This window comes from Gracilinanus agilis, chromosome 6, assembly GCF_016433145.1.
Source record: "Gracilinanus agilis isolate LMUSP501 chromosome 6, AgileGrace, whole genome shotgun sequence".
Lineage (NCBI taxonomy): Eukaryota > Metazoa > Chordata > Mammalia > Didelphimorphia > Didelphidae > Gracilinanus > Gracilinanus agilis.
The window spans coordinates 213,107,939-213,135,529 of NC_058135.1; the positions used below are offsets into that span (position 1 = coordinate 213,107,939).

Consider the following 27,591-nt stretch of genomic DNA (forward strand, 5'->3'; position numbering starts at 1 on the left):
AGGAGGAGGAGGAGGAGGAGGAGGAGGAGGAGGAGGAGGAGGAGGAGGAGGAGGAGGAGGAGGAGGAGGAGGAGGAGGAGGAAGAGGAAAGGATAAGGAGAGAGAGTCAGAGACAGAGAATGGAATTTAAATATCCCTGGATCTAGAGTCTAGAACCTCAAGTGGTTAAGCCTGACTCTCAATGTATGACCTTGAATAAGTCCTCTGCCCCTGTCTAAGCCTCTGTTTTCTCATCTGTCAGAGGAAGATAATCACTGCCTGTCTTACAGGGCTGCTATAAGGGAATGGATATAAAGTGGTTGGGAGTCTTAGTGAGTTATATAAATATGGACTCTAACTATTAAAAATGAATTTTTCCTTCTTTATTTCTTGAGTGTTTCCAGCAGAGCAAGGCCAGCATGTAAGGCCACATATGGGACTTTCTGGCTCTGAAAGAAGCATGATCCCAAGCTGAGCAAGCTCCTAGCCTAGTGTTAACATCTGTCTGCTTGGCGGACTCCCAAAGTGGAGGGAGCTAACAGTAATGGATTTGCCTGTGGGTCTGCCATGAAATTATAAAGCTGCTGGCCATTGAGGCAGGGCCCAATTTCCATCTGATGAGCAGCAGCACAGAAATTATTGCATGGCACTTCCCAGTGAAACCTTCCCTACTTTTATAAAGTCACAATACTCATGCCCAAATGGAATGAGTGAAATACAGGTCATGGAAGCATGGCTAGGGGCAAAGAAGAGCTGCTTGCTATGGAAAGCAACAACTCTCACAGGTATTGCTGGTCTGTTTCTTGTACCTTGGATATTTCACATACTTTTACTACTAGACCTAATAGGAACAAAGAAAGAAGAAAAGACTTATACATTTAGATTATTTATAGCAATTCTTCTCTGTAGTATCAAAGAACTGGAAACGAAGGGAGGTGTCCACCAATTGGGGATTGACCAAATAAATTATCAACACAAGGGAAAACTATTATGCCACAAGAAATAACAAAAAAGGGGAATTTTAGAGAAACTTAAAAAGACATGCATAAACTGAATTGGGGAGAAGTAAGCAGAACTAGGAGAACTTACACAATAATAATAACATCATGAAGTCAAACATTTCAGAAATATTTAAGAACTATAAATCAATGTTGTGACAATTCGTGATTCCAGAAGACTAATGAAGATCTAGAGCTACTTATATTTTGACAGAACAATTATGGATTCAAGATGCACAATGAGATGTACATTTTTTAACATAAGCAATGCATAAATTTGTTTTGTTTGACTATGCATTTTTGTTACAAGGTTGTTGTTTTTTTCCCCCCACACAAGGGAAGAAGATGAGCAGGGGAAAAGTTCAATATGTGCTAAATAAAGAGTAAAACTTTTTAAAAGACGTATCTTATGCTTTCTCTACTCTCCATGCTTGCTTATGTCATTTCTAGTATATAGAATGCTCTCTTCCTCTAATACTTCAGGCTATTGAAATCATAACCAACCAATCAAGTTCCATTACAAATACCACCTGCCACAGAAAGCCTTCCCTTCACTAAGCCAAAAGTAATTTCTTCCTCCTTTGAATTCTTATAACAGATAAAGTTGACTAAAGTCAGTCAGACAACAAGCAGTTATTAAGGACCTACTTTTGTGCCTGGCTCTGTGCCAGGCATTGGCAATACAGATTCAAGCAAAAAACCAAAGAGCCACTCAAAGAATTAGAAACCGAAGGGATGCCTATGAATTGGGGACTGGCTGAATTAATTGTGATACATGACTGTAATGGAATATTATTATGCCATAAGAAATGATGAAGGAGATGATCACAAAACAAACCCAAAAATTTAATGAAGTGATGCAAAGTGAAGTAAGCAGAACCAGCAGAATGTTGTACACAGCAATAGCAATTTATCAGTAATGCAAGGATGCAAGATAACTTCAAGAAACTCAGGACAGAAAAGGCTGTTCGCCATCACCAAAAGAATTGATGGAGTGTGAATGCAAAATGAAGCATACCATTTTTCACTTTAGTTCCTTTGTGAATTTTTTTCTTATTTAAGCCATATGTGTCTTCTTTCACACCATGACAAACATGGAAATATGCACTGCATGAAGCATATGTATATATTATATGATATCATATTACCTGCTATCTCAGGGAGAGGGGACAAGAAGGAGGGAGAGAGAGAATATGCATCAGAAATGTGAGAAAACAATTATTTAAGATTGTATCTACATGTAATTGAGAAAAAAATATAACAAAAAATAAATAGACACAGCCTTCAAAGATCTTACATTCTGATGGGGGGGGGAAGATCATATAAAAGGCGAGCTGAAAATCTGTGCAGGATGAGAGAAAGTAGTGCATATTAGTGACAAGGTACCTAAGCCTGGAGAATGAGGGATAGCTGGTCTGGGACCCTTCCCTAAAATGGATGTTTCTGAGAGCAAATGACCAATGAGAGAAGGGGCCAGCAGAAGCCTAGGCAAAAGGCAATGGAGTCATGATGGAAAGAGCCCCACGTTTAAAGTTGGAGGAACCAAATTCAAATTTTGCCTCTTTCACCAACTACCTAAAAGATCTTGGGGAAAACATTCAGCTTTTACTGTACCTTGGTCTCCTCAACTATAAAATGAGGGAGTTGGACTAGGTGTTTTCTAAGCTTCATTCTAGCTCTGAATCTTTTATTTTATAATTGTATATCTTTTATTCACTTATATTTGAGGAGGTCTTACACACACACACACACACACACACACACACACACACACACAAACATGCCTTTGGCACAACGTGAGTTTTCTGAGAATGGATGCTGTTTCTTATTTTGACTTTGCATCTTTAGTGTCAAACAAACTGTCTGGTCCATATTAGTGCTTAATGAATGCTGTTTAACTATTGATTATTCTAGTGCAATCCATTCATTTTCACCTCCAACTATTTCCACCTAATAAAATATATTAAGAAGGGCTTTGAATAGGAATAAATATCTCTCTGGAATAAAGGTGACAGAAAGAACAAGAAGAAATTATACATTCTATGACTTTCTCATTAGTAAGTGATGGGGCCAAGGAAATCAGCCAAGCCAATGGCACCATACAGTTAGTGAATTAACTTTATCGAGAGAGAGGACTAAGGGGTACATCAGACCTTCAGTTTTATGGAGTGTTGCTACAGCAAGGAGATGTGATTCCATTCTTGTAGGAACTCCCTGCACTGGAGCAACCCAACTAGAACTTACTAGATAGCTTGGCATTTGTCCTTTGTTTTCGAAGATGATCAATGGATGAAGGAGGATGGAGGAGACCAAGTGACCCGCCCAAGCTTTCACAGCTAATAATTATCAGAGATGGGATTTGCATCCAGTTTTTCCTGACTCCAAGTTCAGCATTCTTCCCACTATTATACACTGTCTCTTGGACAGAAGTTCTCAATCTGGGGTCTGTGAACTTTTCACATACAAACTTTTTTATATATGATATATACACATATATATATACATATATGCAGGTATTTTGGCTATCATTACCAATATTAATGTTGCAATCTTTGTATTTATAGTGTATGTGTATACATGGGTATACATGTGTGTATATAAAAACATATGTTATATATGTAGACTTAGATAACAATATTTCCATATAATTAATATCCTTTGCAATCAACACATATTTTTATGTATTCAAAAACACTATTCTGAAAAGGGGTCTCGATGGCTTTGCCAGACTGCCAAAAAGTATGTGACACAATAGAGAATCCCTGTGGGGGCATCATTACAAAAAATCAAGTCATCTTTCTATGAAATATGGTAAAATGCTGGCTTGAATCATCTGTAGAGAGGAGAAGATATGCTCAGTACTCACTAGAATAAAAATTTGGGGATGGTCACCCAAAAGGCAAAGGGGAAAGAAAAGTAGGGCACGACGAGCCCTTTGGAAGCCAGAGTATTCAAGCATTTCATTTCTCTCACTGTTAGCTCTTGCTAAGAGTCTCAGGAATACAAACTATGAGTTAGCAATCTTACTGCCCTGGAGGAGATTCAAACCAAGACACCATTCTGGCAGGCTTTACCCATGACCTTGATATTTTAAACAGTCATCAAATTAGAGGGAACGTTTTATTTACTATCCTAAGAGCCAGAGGGATGGATAGAATGGATAAAATATTAGACTTGGATTTCAGCAAGGTCTGGGTTACAGCTGCTCCAGCAAAAGGCTACCTGATTTGAGTTCCCAGATTCACAAATGTATGTGAACCCACCTGGATGCCCCCAATGATTTATAGGGTGTCTCTGCATGACAAAGGCTGTGAGAATTCAAAGGACCCAAAGGAGGATAAGGACAGAATTGCCCACCACCCTTTGCTTGACCACAATGATCAGTGTTTTGTCACAGAAGCTGGTTGCTTCTGGTATAGCAGAAATACAGCCCTGAATCCTCAATGAGAGAAAGTCTAGCTCTGAATCTTGCTTGTGATTCCAAACAAGTCACTTAACCTTTCTCAGACTCCATTTCTGCATCTACAAAATGGGGACAATAAATAGCAGGTATTTCACAGGGTTGTTGTAAGGATCAAATAAGATTTTGTATGTGTGTGTGTGTGTGTGTGTGTGACAAACTGGCAACTTGAAAGTAGAAAACAAATTCCAGCGATCATCACCAAAATGAATATTGAATCATTGCATTCTTATTATTGTTGTTATTGCTGCTACCCTTTTGGTAACTAAAATGGGATTTTCTTTTACAATTTACAGATGAGGAGGAGTGGCTAGGTAGCACAGTGGAGAGAGGACCAGGTATCTCATAATGTTATTTCATCTAAGACAAGGGTTCTTAACCTGGGGTTAATGAACCTTAAAAATATTATTTAGTTAATTGCATTTCAGTAAAATTGGTTTCTTTTGTAATCTGAAAATCAGGAGGGGTTTCACCAAACTGACAAGGGATTTTATGACTCAAAAATGAAGAAGGACTTCAAGATCTAAGATCAAATTTTCAAATAAATAATAAATATTACTCAGAGTCAGGGCATTTCTGGGGCAGTGCTTCCAACAAAAGATGTTGTGGCCATCTCAGACCAAGTGTCTATTTTAAATGCAATTGCTGAGTTAGCCTCATCCTTGATAAGACACATCCCTCACCTTGGCACTGGTCCTGAGGATACAGCAGTCATCTGGTGTGACTGATGCCGGCTTCCTTACAACACAAACAAGGGCAGATGCCAGATTTAAAATAGCAGCCACTAACCTTGGGCTTTGGATCATTTTACATCAATGCACCCATCAGATTTCTCCCCTCAAGGTTCCATGGTCAATGTCTTTGTGTATCCTATGCAGCACGTAGGTGAGCGTAGTATCTGCCCCAAACTATAGCCCTCTCTACTTCACAGTGTTGCTTTGGATTTCTTGGAACACGGAGCTAACACTCCTTCAAATGACCATTTGATCAGTCCTTCCTTGATACCCACTCAATAATGACAATGAAATGGCTGAATCAGTCAGTAAAATGACTGAACTTGATGCAAAAATGGAGATAAGAAAAATGCTCCTTCCTTCTACCGTACTAGAAGTCAAAGACTCTGGGTACGGAGCACTTCAAATATTAGCAGTTTTGGTTGATATGTTTGTTAGTTTTGCTAAACTGATTTTTTTTCCTCCTTTAATCTTTGTTATAAGGAATGGCTTACTGGTAGGGGGAACAGAAAGGATAAATCTAGAAATAAAAGTGATGATAAAACCAAAAGAGCGATAAAAATTGACAAACAATAAAAAGTCAGTGTAGGACAGGGACGAGCTATGATTTCATCAAAGTTTACAGCTCCCAATAATGGACTTTTCCCCCCTGCCCTCTAGAACCACTGCCTCCAAGCTTTGTTTCCTGTTTTCTGCCTTAGTCTTTGAATAAGATAGCCCACTGAAATATGGTTGTGAATTATGGGATTTAGAGACAGAAGGGAACTCGGTGGTCAGCCAGTCTAACCCCCTTTATTTTAGACTTGTCAATTCAATAAGCCGTTAATGAAAGGTTTACTATATTTCCCAAGGAATATTCTACCATAAGTGTAAAAAATAGTTCCTGCCCACAAAGAGCTTATATTATAACAAGGGGTGGGAGGAGTAGCTGGTCCCAAGATTTCTTCTGAAAATGGAAGTTTGGGGAAGAATCAACCAATCAGATGAAGATGTTTCAGGGAAGAAGGATACTTCTAGCATGAGAAATAAAATCTAGAAAAATGAAGAGACTCACTACAAATAGGCAAAGTATCTTGACTTCATATTCTTTTACATGACGTAGCTTCCACTTTATGCTCTCTGATCACCACTTGGACCATGCCCTGTGTCCCTGAAAGGGCTCAATCACTGTTGATTGCCCTTAATTACCTAGGTTAGTTTTAGCAGTTAGGGATTTGATACCGCTAACTCCCCATATGACCTTTAGCAAATCCCTTAAATGTTTTTGGCCAGTAGAAAAGGCTTAGTAGCATAATACTAGACTCGAGAGGCAGCCTAGGGTAGAGGAAAAGGGGTCGGATTTTGAGTTGGAACATTTGCATTTGAATCTCAGCTTTGCTACTTATTACCTTGGCAGAAGTGAGAAAATCTCCACCTCTCTCTGGACCTCAATTTCATTATCCATAAGATGAGGGAGTTGTATGTCACTCAAGTTTTCCTAGTCTCCGTTTCTTCATTTATAAATTGTTGTTAATACTTATGCTTCACCTTATAGTGTGAGTTGGAAGGGAATAAATAATATATGTAAATTACTTTGCAAAATCCAAAAACATTAGGGGGCAGCTGAGTATCTCAGTGGATTGAGAGCCAGGCCTAGAGACGGGAGGTCCTAGGTTCAAATCTGGCCTCAGACACTTCCCAGCTGTGTGACCCTGGGCAAGTCAATTGACCCCCATTGCCCACCCTTATCACTCTTCTGCCTTGGAGCCAATACGCAATATTGACTCCAAGACTGAAGGTAAGGGTTTTAATGGAAAAAAAATACTAGAGTAATATTAGCTAATATTATCATTAAGCTCCTGAAATGTAGGAATTGTTTCTGTCTTTGTATTTTTGTGATCAAATAAGCTCAAACTGCAAGGCATCATATAAACATTGGCTAATAGGAGTAGTAGTAGTAATAGTTTGTTGCTGTTGCATGCCCAGCATCTAGCACAGTGCCTGGTCCTTAATAAAAGCTTGTTGATTTATTGTCATGATTCTTATTTAGGGTCCATTCTAGCTCTAAGTCCTATCCTTCTAGGATTCTATTTGCCCAACAAGGCTGCCCAGAGAGAAGATAAATCAGGTCGACAGTCTCAAATAAAAATCAGACAAGGTGTTCGGATGCTAGAGTTTAGCTATTATTATATTCAGGTCCCACATTTATTGGGCCTTATCACTGACAGAAAATAAATTCTGGTGAGTCCAAGAATTGCCATCTAGATGCTGAAAGCTTACACCCATCCTGGGCAGAAATAATCACAAACTTAGGATACCAGCTAGACTTAATTAGGTGCCCATGCCTTCCCCCATCCAATCCTCTTCCCCATCAATCCTGTTTTGTAATACTCTCATGGATAGCTTGTCTATGAGAAATATGGAGAAACTCAAAATCTTTCTGTTTATTTCACACAAGCCAATCTCCTGGCCTGCTGGGAAGCTGCCTGAGAACAGTGAGTCTGAGGGTTGCCATGGTAACCCAGAGCTCTATTGAATAATACCTCTAGGAACCCCCAGATCTCTTCCACAGGTGCCTACTCTGATTAGAGCCTCCTTGTCTGTTCTGATCTTTTTTGGGGTGCTCAAATAGCTCAGGGGCCTTTAGAGAAAACCAGTTTCGTTTGTGGGGATTCCTTTATCTCTGTTTAAGAGGATACTTAGAAATCTCTTCTAAGCAGAAATGAGATGACTTGGCAGAGTCCCTCTTACTAGAGTTGTTTAAGGAAAGGCTATATTTGCTCATATTTGTCTGAATGTTCTCTCCCTCATTAGTCTCTGAGCTCCTTGAGAGCAGGAACTGTCATTGCATCTCCAGCTGTTAGCACGCAGTGTCTGGTATGTAATGGGTACATAATAAATGTTTATTGACTCACTGACTAGATCATTTGTCAGGAAGATTCCTGTTCAGGTACAGTTTGCACCAAATGACCTCTGAGGTCCCTGTGGACTCTTGGGAGTCTGCAATTATGTGAAATCATCCATAAGCTCACTATGAAAAAGGCACAATATGTGATGCTAGGACCATTGCCCACACAGCCCTTTCAGCCCTGGAAACTGAGGAAAGAGTCATGAGCAGGGAGATACCTCAGAGAAGCACAAGAAGGAATCCTTTACTGAAATGGATGGACAGACAACAAGTTTACTCCAAAAAAAAGAGCATATTGTAGTAGGGAAAACTGGATGGTCAGTAAAAGCTCTTTCAGAGACTATTTGAAAGACCTTGGGCAAGGCTTCGGTTCCTTCCTGCAAAACATGAGGGCACTGGGACGCAGCATCTCTCAGGTCCCTTTCAGCTCGAATATTCTACATTCTAAGGACTCCTCTACGCTTGGTCATAAGTCTCCTCCAGCTCTAAAACTCTCTGTTCTAAAGTCTGTAAAAACTCTTCTATCCCATGATTCCTCCGTATTCTCTGTGGAATTCTTGCTTCATTGTGTTTGTCAGTGTATTTTTGAGACAAAATCACAAAAGGCAGTGTTGAGACAAATGATCTGCAGGCTCCAGAGCTCCCCATAAACACATTCCTCAGAGAGATGCTACCAGTTTCCAGGGCACACCGCAGACCCAGAACATCCTGATATTTGGTTTGAAATGTGTGAGGATTCAGTTCAATAGTTTTCACACATGGAATCTAACTACTAGCCCTTGACTCCCTGACCACTACCATTCAGTTGTTTCTTCATACCTTGCCTGTCTGCCCATCTTCCTGTCTGAATTGCCATGCTGGTACTGCTGCCTCCCATTAAGGAGGCAGTTAAGGTGAGCAGGGACCAATTACTGCCTTGGTTTATCTGGAGCTACAAGGGAAGCTGGCTTAGTCTGGCATGTCCTAGCCTAGCTTAAAACCCATAACATAGCTCTCTGGGTAAAAAAAAAATATGAAAATCCCTCTGCTTAAGCATCAGCCCTTTTCACTGATGAAGGTCTATGTCTGGCTTTTGTTTCACCTCAATTTTTATGTTTGCTTACTTCCTTGGGTCCTGCTGGCTCTCTTGCAGACTCTGATCTCACAATCTACAGATGCAACTTTTGTCTTTGGCTGGCCTCTGTCCCAAGCTTTTAGCACGTTAGCAACTGACCTCTTCCTGCTTGGGATAACTGTGCTCACAGGTGGCCTTCTCTGCACTCAACTCTTCTCCATCCTGTCTTTCCTTGCCTGATCCCAGAACTGATGTTACAGTTCCCTATTACATCACTGTTGAGACCAAGGAAAAATTGCAAGATAATAAGCTGTACTGAAAAGAGAACTGGATTTGATTAGATTCAAGTTCAATTAGATTCAAATCTAAACTACAAAGTTTGCTACCCGAATGAATTTGGACACATTACAAACTTTGTGGTCCTTGGTGCCTTCATCTGAAAAATGGGTTGGTAGATCTAGACAATGCTATATTTCTATTTTAGTTGGCTCTATAGGTTTACATTTAATGGCTTGGGTCTATGTGTGACCAGTGAACTAGTGGCAATTAAGCTTTGAGGAATGTGATTTCAGGTAGCTTCTAAAAATAATCAATCTCCTCTCTCTCTCTCTCTCTCTCTCTCTCTCTCTCTCTCTCTCTCTCTCTCTCTCTCTCTCTTTCTCTCTCTCTCTTTCTCTTCCCATCTCTCTTTATCTTTCTGTGTGAGTCTGTTTGTTGCCTATCTCCTTTCCCTCCCTCTCTTACTCTCACCACCTTACTGAAAATTGACTTTTGTGTTTATGCTCCAGAAACATGACCACTATAATGAACTTGGGTCTCCACAAAAAGATTTTGAAGGATTATAGAATTATGGAAAGTCAGAGTTCTAGATACTATACTAAGCCTATGATATAGACAGACTTTCATTTCTAGCTTGATCTTAACATCTAATAGACAAAAAAGTTTTTAATCCCTGACTTGCTAACCCACACCTAGTGTTCCGTATACTGCTAAAACATCACATGAAACTTAAGTGTTATTTCTAGAGCTGGGTTTACTTCTGGGTTATTTAAGCAGAAGAAAACTCATACATGGCAGAAGAGAGTAGGGTGAGGAAGAGCAGAAGATGCTGATGGAATGCTATGTGGATCAGCTACACAGAAGCAGAAAAAGACAGTCTGTCTTAGAAGCATCCTGGCAAAAAATCCAAGTGTGAAGAAATTGTGTCTGATAGGAAATACTCATTTTCACAGCAATAGCCAAGGAAAATCATTTCTCACTGGTAAGACCCCATAGAGCTGTGAGACTTACAATATTCAAAGTGTATTCGCCATATGTGCAGCTGATGAGAGAAGAGAAAAGGCTAAGCATCTAATAGATGCATTTTAACACTATAATGACAATGACCACATAAAAGGTGAATGGTGTCTCTCCCTAGATCATCATGAACAGAGCAGCCAAAGTAATCTTAACTAGTGCTCAAATCTCACCCTTGCTCAAAAAAGCAGAGTAGCCCCCCACTGCCTTTAGGATAAAACATAAACTCTTTAATTTAGTATTAACTTGAGCAACCTGATGTCAATTCCATTTTCCATCTTATTTCACATTACTCCCTTCATGTACTCCACATTTCACCCAAACTGAATTTCTAGCTATCCCTAAATTCTACTCTCTTCTGCTTCTGTGTCTATGGATAGCACATCCTCCACGCACAGAAAGCATTCATTTACTCATTGTTTCTCTATCTCTTGAGTTTCTTTTGTACTTGGTCCAGGTACCACCTCCTCCATGACAGATTTTTCTGGTCTCTTTCTTCCCTCCCTTCCCCTTTCCATAAAAAGACCTCTGGGCAGCCTGAATTGGTTCCTGAAGGCCTACTGCTAATTGAGAGTGAATATTTATACCTCTGAAATCAGTAAATACTAAAAATCAGGGCTTGGTTTTTGTTGTTGTTGTTGTTGATTGTTTAGATTTAATAAAGTGATGAAGAAAATGTAAATAATGCAGATGAAACTTCAACATTTACCAGCATATATCCCTGATTCTCTCCTCCATGAATTTTTTTTCTGAAGCCATTTATCCATGCCTTTTCCCTCTACCAAATGTCATTTTTGTGTATATGTCACACCAACCTCTGTTCCATCTTTGGATCTCCACTACTTTGCAGAAGGCCTTCTAGAAAACAAGGGACTGATAAATGCAGACTGAACTAAGTTAGCTTACTGGAGTAGCCCAAAGTCCCCTTTTTTCCTGAAGAATTTTTAACACTGTGCTTACATAACTCTTTCCTGTTATAGGCAATTTCTAAAGGAGAGGAGGTAAAGGCTATGGGAATCCTTATGACTGAAGCTCAGGATGAAAGATAAAGTAAAAATGAATAACGAGACAGGAAAAAAATGAAATGTATATCTCCCAAATCAAAGGTAAATCAAGGCAAAACTGAGCAGCAGGTAACAAATGCCTCTAGTACTGAGTTACTGTTCTTTGCCCTGGTTCTAATCCTGGCTTTGCTTTTGTTTTCTCATCTATAAAATGAGGGACAATCTCAAAGTTCCCTTAAACTCAAAAGCATTTTAGAGAAAAGAATTAAAATATTTGAAGTCTGGAGAGACTTTCATTTGAATATAGCCTCTGACACCTGTTTGATGAGAGAGTAGAGGCAAATCACTCAACTTCTTTGAAGCTCTGATCTTCAGCTTTCTCCTAGGTAAAATGGGAACAAGCAATCACTTGTACTTCCAACCATACCAGGCTGCTGTAAGGAAAGCAATTTATGAGCTTAATATCCTGTATAAGTGTTTCTTAGTGCCATCATCATCATCATTGTTTGTTGAACATATGAATGTACAAAAAAACTAAATCTACAATCAATAGGACTGGCAACATTCTGGCAATTTGTTGGGAACATATTCAATTCAACTGCACAAACATTTATTAAACACTTACTATGCACTAGATACAATGAGAATACAAATAGAAAACCGACCGCCAAGTTCCTAATGGACAAAGCAAAGCTTTTTCTCCTGACATAATCCAGGGAGATCCTCTCTCCATGTCTAGCTCCAATTGCCATTGTCTTTGGAGTTACTCAGCTGTAGCCAAATAGGGGAAGCAGGTCCCCTCCCCTGCAATGACCCCATTTCCACTGCCACTCTGAATATTGCAGCCAGAGGAAACCGGGCCCTCTGCAGAGGGGAGGACAAAATAGTAGCAGAGGCCATGGGCAGCTTGTGAAGAGCAGAGTCCAATTTCAGCCTCCACCCCAGACCAATCTGCCGCCCTTGGGAGGGCCACCTGGTCTGGCACTTCTACCAGTGGCCTTGACCTGGGCTGCCTTCCTTAAGCGATGAGCCATAGGGTAAGCTGGGCCCTTCTGTTCCCCTTAGTCAAGCTCCGAAGTCATGCACTTGTGAAATCCCAGGAAGTTGTTTTTAGCCTTCAAGAAAACATAAGACATTATGACCAAGGTAACTGAAGCCAAGCGTGAATATTAAAACCATTGTGCTTTATAAAAAAAAAATGGTAATTTTGTCATGAGAAGCAGCCTGGTAGAAGACGAGGTACTAAATTTGGAGGCAGGAAACACGAGTTTCAGTCTTGGCTGTGACATAGCTGAGTCGTGTGATTTGGGGCAAAACCTTTAGAGTTCCAAGATCTCAGACTGTCTCTTTTGGTTTGGGGAACTTCTGGCTTCCAGCTTTGAGCAAGAAGATTGAAGAGACAACCCCACTTCAGGTGATAAAAGGAAGATAACACTCTGGGAGGACCTGGGAGGAGATGGGAGTCCCCTTACATCTCTATCCCTAGTTTGCCACATGAGAAACTGAGGAACCTCCCCTGGAGTAACATCTGGTACTCTCTTGTTAGAGCTTAGAGCCTTAGACCTAGACAGAAAAATCAAACTGAAGTCCCAAAGCCCATTGGTATGATGAGAAGAGCTCCTTCACTCTGTATTAACTGACATACATACATACATACATATATATATATATATTTATATATATATATATATATCTTACATATACTTTCTCTGATTTCTGTTTTGTTATCAACTTGGATATATTTGCTACTTCTAATGCGTGTTATTTGGGGAATTAGTATTTGGTAGAAAGGAAGTCAAGCCTTGGATATAAAACTTGAGGTCCTCCTCCCATTAATAAACAGTGATCAGAAATTTAGCTGAGGACCAAAGGAGAAAATGTCTGCAAAGGGCACTGAAAGCCTTAAAATTCTATATAAATACTAGATATTATTACTAAAGGGAACACACTACCTCATAAATCAATTCATTCCATTGCTAGGTATTTCTATTTAGAAATTCATCCTTACACTTAGCTGAAGTCTGTCTCCCTATAATTTCATCTCCTGTGTCTCCTTCTGGTCTCTGTGGTCTTAAAATAAGTATCAGAAGTTAGCAATAATGATGTACTCACTGAGCTTAACATCCCAGTTCCTTCAGTTGAGTATATTCTCAAATGGACAAGATTTCAGTGCTCGTTATCTTGCCATCCTCTTCTGACTATATAATGTTCATCCCTTGGTGAAAGGCGTAGGGAAGATAAGGGATGGCCTCTAAGTAGCCTTCCAGATAAAAATCTATGAATCCCATGATAAAGTTATTCAACAAACATTAAGTTCCAACTTTGCAAGATGCTGAGTTTATTTGTCAATATGGATATGAGTATAGATATGAGAAAGACCCTGACTCTCAAGGAGCTTCCAATCTAATGAGGAAAAGACATATTATATACACAGATAATTCTGATACAAGAGAATGTAAGAAAAGAACAAAAAATGGTTCAAACAAAGTTCTGGGAGAAATTTAAGAATTCAATTTAATGGTCAAAATTGGACAGGGTGCTCCAGAAAAAGTCTAGCAAGACCAGTTTTGTACACTACAATTCCATTATTGAAGCCCAAGGTCTCATAACTTTTTTGACCAATATAGAGGGAGAAGGGAAGGGAATAATAATTTATATTGCCCATATTCTGCACCAAATGCTCACCTAAATGCTTTACAAATAATTCCTCACAATTTCTCTGAGATATAGGTGTTATTGTCCTCATTTTGAAGTTGAGGAAATTGAGGCAGAGTTTAAGTGACTTGCCCAGGGTCACAGAGCTGCTAAGTGTCTAAGGCTGAATATGAACTTGAGTCTTCCTAACTCCAGGCCAAGTACTCTATTCACTGTGCTGCCTGATTACACAGCTAATATTGAGTCTTCAATCACTAACTCCTCCCTCCCACCGTATGTCTTTCTTGCAGGAATTATTGTCAGGATGAGTCTTTTCTAGACAGTATTCTGGCAGTCAATTTTTTAGACCTCATTAAAGGGTTCTAAATTACCCCCCTATTAAATTTTAGTTTGTTAAACTAGGCCCATTGTTTTAGTGGGTTGTTCTAGTCTTTGGATGCTAAGTCTGCCATCTGACCATGTTATCTACCCCTCTATCCCAACTTTGCATAATCTGAATATCTACTAACTCTATGATTTCTTTATTTACCAAATCAGTGACTAAAAGGCTGAACAGCACCAAGGACAGAGCCTTTCAGTTGAGCACCTACATTTGCTTTATCTTACCATACTCTTCTAGACCCTGTCATTTATTTCAGTGTTAAACACAATGCCAAGAACACTGTAAATATTCAGTAAATATCTGCATTAATTTTCATGGTTTCTTAAATTTAGGGTTGGAAGGGAGCTCCAAGGACATCTAGTCCAAATCCCTTATTTTAGAGTCAATGAAAAGGTTATTTAATGATTTTTAACCACAACCACACAGGTTAAGTAACTCGTCTAAGGTTACGTAGGTAATAACAGAGCAGGAAAGAAAACCCAGGTTTGTAATCAACAGAATTAACCCTCCCACCTCCGTACCACTATCTTCATTATAAACTAGGATAAGGGAAGGTTTGAATTAAGGCAAAAACATCTGAATTCATTTTAAAAAACCCAAAACAATTTTTAAAATGGAGGTGGCACGAAAGGATCTTATAAGCATAAAGAACAGTACAAGTGAAGGAAAGCAGGAAGGAAAATATAAAATATATTTGGTGGAAAAGCAAGCAGTTTATCTTGACTACAGAGTATACAGAAGAGAATAATATGAAATGATTATGATGGTTAATACCAGACCCAAGAGCACCTTAAATGCCAATCAAAAGAACCAGAAAATGATTTTGCAGACAATGGGGTGTTACTGTGATGGTAATTTACTTACCATTACAGTAACTGAAGATTTGTTATTTTTTAATTAAAGTTTTTCCAGGAGAGTATTCTCACAAGTAACAACCTCTACCATAGCTATGTGCCAACCAGACAACCAATTTTCAGCTATGATTTATGGAGCTATAAGCCTCTGAATCCAGAAAAGACAAAGCCATCTCATTGGGGATATATTTTCAGTTATTGTGATGGGCCAAAAGAAGTGAAATTCTCTTTTAGGAGTTATATATAAAAATACTCAGAGGGAGGCATAGAAGCAAAAATTATTTTTAAAATTAAATTCTAACTTGTTTTCAAATAAGATATAAGTTCTATGATTAGTTGTTGGATTATTGAATCTGTAGAAAATGTGTTATGTAGAAGGTAATGATGAGTATACACATATGCAGCATACATGCTCTATGTACATGCTGATATGTATTTTTGCATATGAGCAACTATCAAAAAGTGAAGATGGCATGCCTCCAGGAGTACCTAGACAGCCTAAAAAGTCACAAAGCTATGGCTAAAAATATCTCCAGTAATTAACTCATGCAGCAAAATATAGAATGGAGGAAATGTCTTATTGTTCCATGAAAGAACTTAGCTTTGCTGAATGAATGGAGATGGGATTTCTAAGATGGTGTCTATTCATTGTGGAAAAATTCTGATGGGATCCGGATGGCTTCTATTGCTTCAGAGTCAAAAGGACAGATGTGTATAGCTACTACTTTGTGAAATTTGGAGTAATGGGCTTCAAATTCCAACACATTCCTTTTTTTTTAGGTCATGAAAATGGATTTGGGTTGGGGTACTATTTCATAAAAATCATTGGACAGTTTCACTTCAACTTAATTAACATTTATTACAATTCAGCTAACATTTATTAATTGTCTACTATGCACCGAGTCTTTTTGCAAGGTGCCAGAAGGGAGGTTACAAAGACAAAAAAGCCATAGGTCCTACCCTCAAGGAGCTTACAATCTACTAGAGATGATAGATGGCCTCAAACTGGCCTTCCATAAATACAAAATTTATGAATCTCATGACAATGCATTTCAACAAACATTTATTAAGTTTCAACTTTGTGAGATGCTCTGTTTATTTGTCATCTTGGATATGAGGATAGATTATGACAAAGGTCCTGACTCTCAAGGAGCTTACAATTTAATGAGGAAAAGACATACATAGATAATTCTGATACAAAGAAAAGCAAGAAAAGAAAAGGAATATTCTAGACAAGATTCTGGGAGAATTTTAAGAAAGGAGAAATAGCATTTACCAAGTGTGAGGGAGAGAACATTAAGGAAAACTTGATAGAGTTGGCTCCCATCTAGGGCACTAAAGTAAGGGAATGATACATATTTAAAAGTAAATTATCACTCACTGTTAGTGTATTATCTCAATGGATTGAGCTCTAGACCTGGAGTCAGATTCAATTCCATCCTCAGATATTTCCCCTGTATTACTCTGAGCAAGTCTTGTAACTGCTCCCTGCCTCAGTTTCTTCAATTGTAAAAAAGGGATAATAATAGCACCTACCTCCCGGAGTTGAGAGAATCAAATGAGAAAATATTTGTAAAATGCTTTAGTGCAATACAGTGCCTGGGACATAATAATAGGTGGTACAGAAATGCTTATTCCCTTCCCTTCCCACAGTGGCAGATAATAGATGCTGAAATAAACATTTGTTCCTTTTCCAATAAAGTGCTCCATGAATGTAAGGTACTATTGAAACAGGTAAAAGGTTCTTCCTTAACAGATATAGAGGCGGAATAATACTACTAAGAACACTGACAACGCCTTATGTTTGAATCCATTTTATAGACTCAGCAAAGTTTTTGCATAAACATGTCATTCCAATTCATCCCAATATTTACAAAGTGACTACTAGGTACCAAGCACTGTGCTTAATGCTTCATCTAAATATTAGATACAATGGAACCCTGAAACAACTGTGACTGAAGGCACTTAAGAATCAATCAAGATTGCTGAAATCCAGAATGCTGAATCATGCTTTCCATCTCCTGACAGAGAGGTGATGGAGTAGGAGTACCGGATGGGACAAGCATTTTCTGACCTTGGTCTGCTGAACTATATGTGTTTGTTACCAAGGAAGACTTTAATTATTTACTTTGAGGAAAGGTCACAGTGATACTTTTTTAAAAGGTAGAATGGGAAAAGAGAAAGGAAACCAAAAAGGAATGGGAATATAGGAAAAAGAAAAGACAAGACAAAAGAAAGAAAGAAGAACACAACAAAGAATCATTTAAAAATAACAAAGCAAAGAAAGCAGAAGAAAGTTCAGAAGGATGAACCACTAGCAGGACAGCATTGGAATTATAGTGTTAAATTTCAAATGTGTGTGTAGTAGAAATTTCATGCAGATTTAAAAGAAGTCTCTCTTTTTTGGTTGCTCTTTATATAGAGAAATGTTTGTATTTGTTGATGTTTATAATAATAAAAACCATTTTTAAGAAAACAGTACATGCCCTCACAGAGTATCTCACACACACACACACACAATTATATAATACATTTTAAGTATAGCAAAGTAGCTGGTAGGTACAAAATGATATAGGAGCCACAAAAGGAAGAAGTTAATATGGATTGGGAGATCATGGAGAACCTACCCGTCCATGGCTAAGAATTCACAAGGATGGAAAGTTTGGGTATGGCCATTCACCGCACCCCCCCCACCCCCCAGTAAGCACTATGAGGATAAGCACAGAAGTGGGAAAGTATGGGATATACAAAAATGAGGGAACCAGAGTAATCTGATTTTGTTGGAAGATAAAATATGTTAGGGAGAGAAATAAGGAAGTAGACTAGAAGGAAATAGTGATATAAAACTGTGAAGAAGCTTAAATTCCAAACCAAAGCATTATGAAGGTCTTAATATGAGGGGCTGGGGCAGAAGTATAAATGATGAGATCTATGCAAAAGGATGATTAAAGGAAGGGTAGAGGCAGTAATATTTTTTCTGTTTTACTTTTCTTCATATCTTCATAATAAATCCCATCCACAAGGGTCCTAGCCCATTCTCACCTTCTCCATATCACAGAAGGCATCCTTTGGGAGACCAACACATTTATACAAATTAAGTCTTTCATGTTTTCACCTTTCGGTTTACAATCTGGAGGGAACATTTCTAATTTATTCTTTCAATATTAATTCTGTAGCTGTGTATAATGTTTTTTTGATTCTACTCATTTCACTGTTCATTATCCCATGTAGTTCTTTCCAATTTTTTTAATTAGCTTGCTCATCATTTCTTATGGTGCAATAGTATTCCATCACAATCATATCCCACAATTTGTTTAGCCACTCCCCAATTCAAGAAGCAAGAATACTGCAATAGTTCAGGAGAGTGGTGATAAAGACCTTTATCAGTAGCAAGGGGACTAGAGAGGAGCTGATGGATGGGAAATGAATGGAGGAAGTAAAATTGATAGAACACAAGAAATTATTTAACATGAGAGGCCAAAAAGAGGGGAGAGTTAGAGATAACCCCAACTCTGTGAACATAAAGGATTCCCCATCATCACCCTGTCATGGATGCAAAACAAGAAGTCATGTCAATTTTACAAATGAGGACATTTTAAGGGACCTCGCTTAGGTCACAGGACTTGCATCTCCTGCTTCTTAGTACTATGATTTCCTACAATATCAGACAAATGCCACTGATTTATGTCCCAGCCACCATCATTATTTTCATCATCACAGCTCCTATCTGATGGAGTTTTAAAGGTTTGTCAGTACTTTTCTCACACAACTCTAGGAGTTAAAGAGTGAATGAATTAAATATATACATTCCCAATTTATAGAAGAGGAAACATGTTCAGAGACACAAAGTGATTTCAAGCCCAGGTTTCTTGACTCCAGATGTAGTACATCTCTCAGGATCATCCTCATCTAACTATGACAAAGTGCTCTGGTTCTTTCATTTCCTCTTGGGATTTTTAAGAAACTGGATGTATAGGACAAAAGAAGAGCTGTTTATTCATATCATAGACAAGCCAGCTGGATCAACAGCTTTCATGTGATCTCCCAAATCCCCAACCCCCTTTCCATGCTGTCTTGCTGGCCAAGACATTAGCTCATGTCCTAGTAATTTCCTTCAGTTGTTGCAGAAACCTTCTGCTCACAGGTCTCCTGGACCATTTCCTCCTCCCTCTTTCAGTCCACACAAGCTTTTGTCTCAGGCACCTCTTTATACCAAGGTGAGAGCCTAGATTCTACTCACAGATGCTCTATCTAGCAGCCAACCAAGTACTTAGTGAGCACCTACTGTGAATCTAGTTGGCACCATTTGTGACAGAGGATACAAAGCAGAGTAAAATGGGAGGAATATGTGACTGGAAATCAAAGGACTTGGGGTTTTATTCCATCCCAGACTAATTTACTGAGTGACACAATTTGATGTGTGACCTTATACAAGTTATTTTACTTCTTTGAGTGTCAGGGTCCTAAAAGGTAAAATGGGAGTGGGTGGGAAGGTAGCTAGTTGGCTCAGTGGTTCCAGAGCTACACCTGGAGATGGAAGGTCCTAGGTCCAAATCTCACCTCAATCAATTCCTGGCTATGTGACCCTGGGCAAGTCACTTAACCCAAAATGCTTAGCCCTTATGGTTCTTCTGCCTTAGAACTTGATCCTCTATATTGGTTCTAAGGCAAAAAGAAAGAATTTTTAAAAAAGCAAAATGGGAAGTCACTTTAATCTCTCTCAGTCTCGGTTTCTTCATCTGTAAATGGGGTCAATGATAGCACCTACTTTATAGGATTGTTGTAAGGATCAGAGGCAAAATATATGTAAAGCACTTTGCAAAATCTAAGACATATAATCTTTAGAGATCATTATCTACAAAACAAGGAAAATAACATGTGTGACACCTATTTCATGGGAATGGAGGAAATAGAAACATGACCTTTAGGTTCTTGCACAACTCTATGTTTCTAATTATCTCTAAAAGGCCATCCAATAGGCAGGAAGCAGAGCATAATACAGAATGTCCTCTCCACTTCTAAGGGAAAGGCTCTAGAAATGCCCCAGAATAGGCAAATTGGTGAATATCTGTGCCATTCACAATACTCTTGGGATAGCTTTCCATTGTCCCTCCAAAGTTTTCTCCCTTTCAAAGTCCTTTAGTTCTTTTTATTGCATTTAGTAGAAAGCCATCACTAGAAGATAAAAGATTTCTTAATGTGAGTGGGTCGTTTTCAACTCTAAAATTATGACTCTAATGCCATTTTTCTTATCTCTCTTTCATCAGCTATCCCAGTGCTCTGTACACAGTAAATACTTAATAAATACTAATTAAACTGAATTCAATTTAGAAGTACCAGACTATTAGGTTGGGAGACCTAGGTTCCCCTTCCAAGTCCATCACAATGTAAGATTTAAATTAATATCCAATAACTTCAAATATTATATTTTATAATATTTAGTAATAATCATTTGAAGTAAAAGAAATAAAAAGAACAAAAGTAAAAACTTGAGTAAAGAGAAGTTTTTCCAGCCATGTTAGCAGGAAAAGAGTGAGGGGTGGGGTCAGACACAAACTTTATCTCCAAAATGTAAGGATGCAATGTGAGAAGGAACATGGGAAGCTGGGATTTTGAGTCCTAGGGAGCAGATTTTAATTACACAAGACGCTTATTATATGATACTGAACAAATTGCTCCTCCTCTCTGGGTTTCAGTTTCCTCATTTGAAAAATCAAGAGAGAGGAGTAGAAGATTTCTATGTTCTCCTCCATCTCTAACATTCTATAATCTATGAATAACAGCTCACATTTATGTAGAACTTCAGTGTTTGTAAAACATTTTCATGTTCATTCAGTCAGTGAACATTAATTACCTATCATGTATAGAATACACTGTTCTAATCCTAACAAAAGCCTTTTTTAGACCAGAAGTATACATATAAGTATCCCAACTTAACAGATGGAGAAACTGAGGCTCATAAACTTAGACATGATACAGCTAGCAAATGACAGAGAGAGGACCCAAGACCAAGTCTTCTGAATCCTAGTTCAGTGTTCTTTCCATCATCTTGATCTATATAAGCTCTAATTGGGAAAAGGTGGGGGAGAGGAGATGTATAATCCACCCCCAACTAATATATGTTTTTTTGTATTATTAGTTTATTTCCAAGTAAATGGCTAGGCTGCTGGATGAGATGACATCTGAAAAGATAACTTATAGTTTATTGTGGTGAATTCATATTTTCATTATAAAGATTCTCTTATGTTAGTCCCATGGTGGGAAGAAGTGTTTCTGGAATGATTTTTATAAGCCATTTGGGACATTGGTACCAGCCAGAAAGTATTAATCTGGAAAGGTGATCAAGTCTGAAAAAAGAAAAATGGGATTTTGTGGAGTCAAAGATATATCTCCTGTCCCTCCATCAGTCTTGAATAAGTGACATGCTCCAGAAGCCAGTGGGTACTGTAAGGAAGAAAAAGGGGCAGAAACCACCCATGGAGGCTTAGAACAATAGCTTTGGACTAATTAGAAACAATGTGCAGTTTGATGACACTTTATAGACTTCAATTATCATACTCGGCAGGAAGGAGCTTTAAAACATCTGTATGATGATTATATTCTACTGGGATGTCATTTACAGTGCAAAGTATTAAAAAACGGGGCCAAAAATCAATTATAATCTCTGTTAATGAGCATATTGTTCGTCTGAGGGATTTGAATGTCAGTGATGGAAACTGTCTTTAAGAGATTGAGAACACACACTGGGAACTGATTTAGTCATGAAAAATAAGCAGAAAAAAAAACCTTTTCCCTTTCCTAAAATGTTTTATTGGCTAATTTTTTAAATCTCAAGTAATATTTTAAGCATGGATTACTTTTGCTAGTTCTTCTAAATACAATGCAATTAGACTAAATGATCCGTAAAACCCTTTCTGAGGCAGCTAGGTAGTTCAGTGGCTAGAGTGCTGGGCCTGGGGTCAGAAGTCCTGAGTTCAAATCTGGCCTCAGACATGTACTAATTGTATGATGCTGGACAAATCATTGATTCTGTTTGCCTTAATCCACTGAAGAAGAAAATGGCAAAAGACTCCAGTATTTTTGCCAAGAAAACCCATGTAGTCATGAGGAGTTGGGCACCAATGAACAACAAAACTCTAGTTTTAAAATTCTATATTATGAGGCAGCAAGGTTGGATAGAGTCACAAAGATGGGAGTTTAAATATGACCTTTGACACAAACTCTGTCACCCCGGGTAAGTTACTCAAATGCTTTGCCTCAGTTTCCCTATCTGTAAAATGCAGATAAAATAGTGAGCCAAGGCTATTGTGAAGATCAAATAAGATCATTATAAAGTCTTAACAAAGGCATATTATTAGCAGTATATAAATATTAGTTGTGATGATGATAATGATGGCAATGATGATGATCTAATATCAGTGATGATGGTTCTAAGGTCCCTTCCTGCTTTAATAATCTATATTAAAAGTTCCCTTCCAACTCTGACATCCTTTGTGCTTAGATGCTTCCTTTGTCCTAACAAAAATAGATAAATAGACCATCCTTATAACAAATGAGAATAGTCAAACAAAACAAATCCAGACATTGGCCATGTCTGGAAACCGATGTCTCCATTTGAATTGTTCTTATTGCATTCATTTCATTTGGTATCACACAAGTTTTCCTGGCTTTCTCTGAATCCACGTTATGGGGCAATAATATTTGATCAAATTCATATCCCATAATTGGTTTAACAGTTCTTCAGCTAGAGGATACCCGATTTGTCTCCAATTCTGGTCCATCTCTTCTGCTCACATATGTCCAACATTTCAATAATAAGACATCGCTAGAAATAAGCTTGAATTTTCCATTAGAACCTTTAGGTCACTAGCAGTTTTGATTCTTCTGATTAAGGGATTCCATTGCTTGCAGTTATCATCATCTAGAGACAACTGGTATCTGGTACAGTATCTTTCTGAAATACTGACAGACTAACTCAGTGGGCTATCTAATCATATATCATAATTTGGAAAATATATAGGGTGTCCGAAAAGTCTTACATTTTTTTAAGTCTTCTATATCTTGTATATTCTTTTAAAGTCTTCTTTATCTTGTATATTCTTTAACTCCTTGGTTTTTCCTACATAGGTCATTAAATTGATTTCTTTCTAGTGATCATAAGTTTTACTGAGGATATTTGGAAGTATTCTGAGGTTTGATGTATAAAATACACCCTCTATAAATGAGGGTATTTGGTAAATTTTACCATCTATAAAGAAACCATTCTCTCTATGTCTTTCTTGACACTGGTGAACATCTTTAGCCAGCACATCTCCCAATTTTGTCCTTTGTTTAATAATTAGAGGCTTACTAAATAAATATATTTCTATGAATACATTTATCAAGAAATATTATATATGATTTTAACTCATGTAATACATACACACATAGCTATGTATACATATATGTGGATATATAATATGTATAAATTGTGTAATTAGAATGTTGTACCCCAGTACTCCATTCCCCAGAATCCCACTTTCATCCTCACCTTACATCTTTATGTTTTAGAGATAAAGTTTCTGTAACCCTGTCCCCTCTTGGCTCTCTTCTCCCGCTACCATGGTGGGGAAAAACTTCTCTTTACTCAGCTTTACTTTTATCTTTTAATTTCTTCTACTTCAAGTGATTATTAATAAATCTTATAAAATATCCTTGGAGTTACTCAATATTAATTTTAATCTTACAATATACATACTACATATATGCATATATACAATATTTTATTGGCAGAGAACTTTTAAAGATACATTTTGTTCTCAAATATTTTTGTAGTAAACAAAAATTTTAAAAGGCAGAAACTTAGACTCCTAAAATCTCTAGGATTATATGATTCTCTGCACCTCTAACAATGTAATTTTGTCCTTTTTAGCACAGATACTTGAAAGGTAACATCATCACACAAAATGATTGTCCCACTATTGTCTGAGGGGCATCTCTGAGCCATACTTCTCCACCACAGGGCAGGTTCCATCCTGCTTGTAGAAGGTGCTCCATTCTCCTGTCCCCAGGAAAACAATTGTTTTTAACTACCTCTTCTTACTGTCACACACATGGATGATTTAGAAGGGGAAATGAGGGTCACGATTGCTTTTAAAGTATACCTTGGTTGCTATAGGACATGTCTCATAATTCTTTTGTATGACCATGGTACCCATGTTTCCTGTGTCCAAGGAGGAGGAAAATAAGCTCAGCCAATAAAATCAGACTTGCATCCATCCACCGAATCTGGAATATAGCTTCAGCTTTGCTCATCTCTACCCACTTTCCCCCTCCCTTTCAGTGTGAAATGTGAAGACAATCACACACCTTACTGACAACCCAGGAAACATGAATCCTGCTTGTGCCCCTGATTCTGTCCTCTTTCCTTCCTCATTCCTCTTCCTATCCTCTGCTCATCACTGCCTCCCACTGCCAAGAGCTGCTTTCATGCATGAAATCCTAGTGGTTCTGGGTAGAGCTCAAGCTCATATTACCCTGCAGTGTGGAGTGAGGCTTAATCCTATAGTGCCAAGGTTCAAAAAGGATAATAACATGCTCAAAAGTCACTACACCCCACCAAAAAAGGAAAGAGAGAAATGTAAGCAAACCCCTTTACATAAATCAAATTTATTTAGACAACCTTCAAAGCCATTTTCTTTCTTTGCTTATTTTGAGTCTTTTTGCTTCTACATGACCTTCTTTTAGAACAGGAGAGTGATGGGGAAAAGGGGAAGAGGTGGAGGAAGGGAGACACTGGGAAAGGAGAGGAAGGAATGAGCAAGGGAGATTTTACTCTAAAATTCAAAACAAAACAAAAACAAATGCTCATTTCTGCCTCCTTCCCTTGTAATTCCTATTACCAAATCCCTAACTCCATTAGTAACCTTTGCAACAGGAAGATAAACACTCCCCACCCAGGACCCAAACCAGTGACAGGGATTCTGAATTTAATTATGGGAATGGTATGCCATGTGTACTTAATTGCTGAGTAGTAACACAACCACTTTCATTACTGTTTATGTCTTTCGATCCCCATTAGCACAATACCCAAGGTTCCCCATGAATAATTAGATGGGGTGCAGGGGGGCAGGGAGGGTTCTGTGCAAACACAGTCAGCCTGGAAGCTTATGAAACAGCACATCTTGAATCCAGATGCTGACATGACAACATCATGAAAACCTAATTTGAAAACCCAAATTAGCGCCATCATGATGATCATATAAAAGAAATATGGGCATATAAAGAGAGTTGTGAACAAGCATGACCAAAACTAATGGGATCATGTAAAATCTTATGCAGCAAATAAATAAACGGTTTTGACATTTCAACCTATTTGGCTACATGTTAATAGACTCCATTCCATATTCATGACATATGGGATCTTGTTCATCCTTATAGATTTCTCTACATTATCAAGACTCTAAACTTATCCTATTTGCAGATGTACACCAGTCACAGTGAAAATTCAGTCAATTCATTTTTTTCTTCCCTCTTCAAACAAACATTTATTTTGTTTTGGTTTTTTGAACACTGTGTTCAGTACAGGAGATTAGAAGATGGATAAGACACAGTCCCAGCTTTTAAACAGTTTAAAATATAATGGAGTGAGGAAGGGCAGATAAGACATGTACAGGGGGGAAAAGATGGAAGATGAAAAGGAAAAGGAGGAAAGGGAAGAGGGAGTAGAAGGAGAGAGTAGGAAGAAGGAGATAGAAAGAGAAAAAGGGAGAGAGGAAAGGGCAAAGGGGAAAGAGAGGGGGAGAGGAGAGAAGGGAGGAGAAGATGGAGAGAGAAGAAGGGAGAAAGGAAGAGGCAGAGGGGAAGAGAGGAGAGAAAGGAAGAGGAGATGGAGAGAGAAAAAGGGAGAGAGGAAAGGGCAGAGGGGAAAGAGAGAGGGAGAGGAGAAAAAGGAGGAGGGAAAGGGAAAAGGGAGAAAGTGGAGGAGTCTCATGTCTGGTACTTAACGTTTGCAACCTTCTAAGGTAGGCAGTACAAATATTATTATCCCCATTTTATAAATGAGGAAATTAGAGTTTTGTTTGGTCACTTATCTAGTATGGGGCTGGACCAGGCTTAAGTTGGGTTTCCCAATTCCAAGGTCAGTGTTCTTTCTATTCCAGTAGACTAGGACCAAAAAAAAAACCCCTTTCCTTCTGTCTTAGTATTGGTTCTAAAACAGAAGAACAGCAAGGGCTCAGCAATTTGGATTTAGTGACTTGCAGGGTTGAGGCCAAATTTGAATTCAGGTTCTACCAACTCCATGCCTGATACCCTGCCCTCTGAAATGTGTAATGTGAATTGTGAAATGAAAGTGCCCTCTGAATGGAAAGGAGTTTCCATTTAGAATTTGGAGGATCTTTAGGAATATCCTATAGGATATTTTTTATATCCTATATATATATATATATATATATATATATGTACATATATATGTATATATATTATTATCCTTTAGGAAAATCCAATAGGAATTTGGAGCTGATCTTTAGGAAAAAGGAAGGATTTGAACAGCTCCTGAGCTGGAAGTACCATATACTCATCCATCAAACATATAACAATTCTATTGTGTATAGGATCCTGTGCTAGATATTATGGGAAATACAAGAATAAGGCACAGTCCCTGACCTTAAGGAGGATACAGCTTAACTATGACTTTCCATTTCATTTAGTACATATCTGCATTTAAACAATGCCACCATCAATATTAAAACCAAACTCTTCTGACTGGCCATAGTATTTAAACAACCCATCCCCATTCCCTTAGTTCATTCAAATAATAACAACAATAACAACTTGAATTTGTATAATGTTTTACAGTTGACAACAGGTTAACACTAACACCAAGTATATGTTATTTACAGACCATATACTAGAGATAGCAGGAGTTCTTAATCTTGTAAAAATTATTTTTCATAAACTGTACTAAATCTTATATCAAGGCTCTTAGACCCTAAATCGATTCCTGTATATTGGGGAAATTACTGTATATTTTCTGTGTCTCGAGTCAGAGATTCCATCCATTCTATTGCTTTTTGTGTTTTCTTTTGTCCTTGGGGATCCCAAAGAATGTCTTCCTTTATAGCTAAATTTGGGTAATGAATGAAAGAGAGAAAATTTCTTTTCCTGTGTGACAAATCCTTCATCTGTCTACCAAATGGGGAGGGGGAAGGGTAGATTTGGTTTGATAGACCACCCCTTAATTAGCTATCTACCAATTAGAAATGTCTTGTGATGTTCAAGGAAGTGACAGAATAATGAGCTTATATA

The 27,591-nt window shown here is 38.1% G+C and overlaps 1 protein-coding gene across 2 annotated transcripts in view; it reads right to left on the bottom strand.

Moving 5' to 3' along the window:
• PPP2R2C (protein phosphatase 2 regulatory subunit Bgamma) overlaps window positions 1–27,591 on the bottom strand; it is a 410,134-nt gene that overhangs the window by 117,842 nt on the left and 264,701 nt on the right. The gene's annotated exons all lie outside the window — the stretch shown is intronic.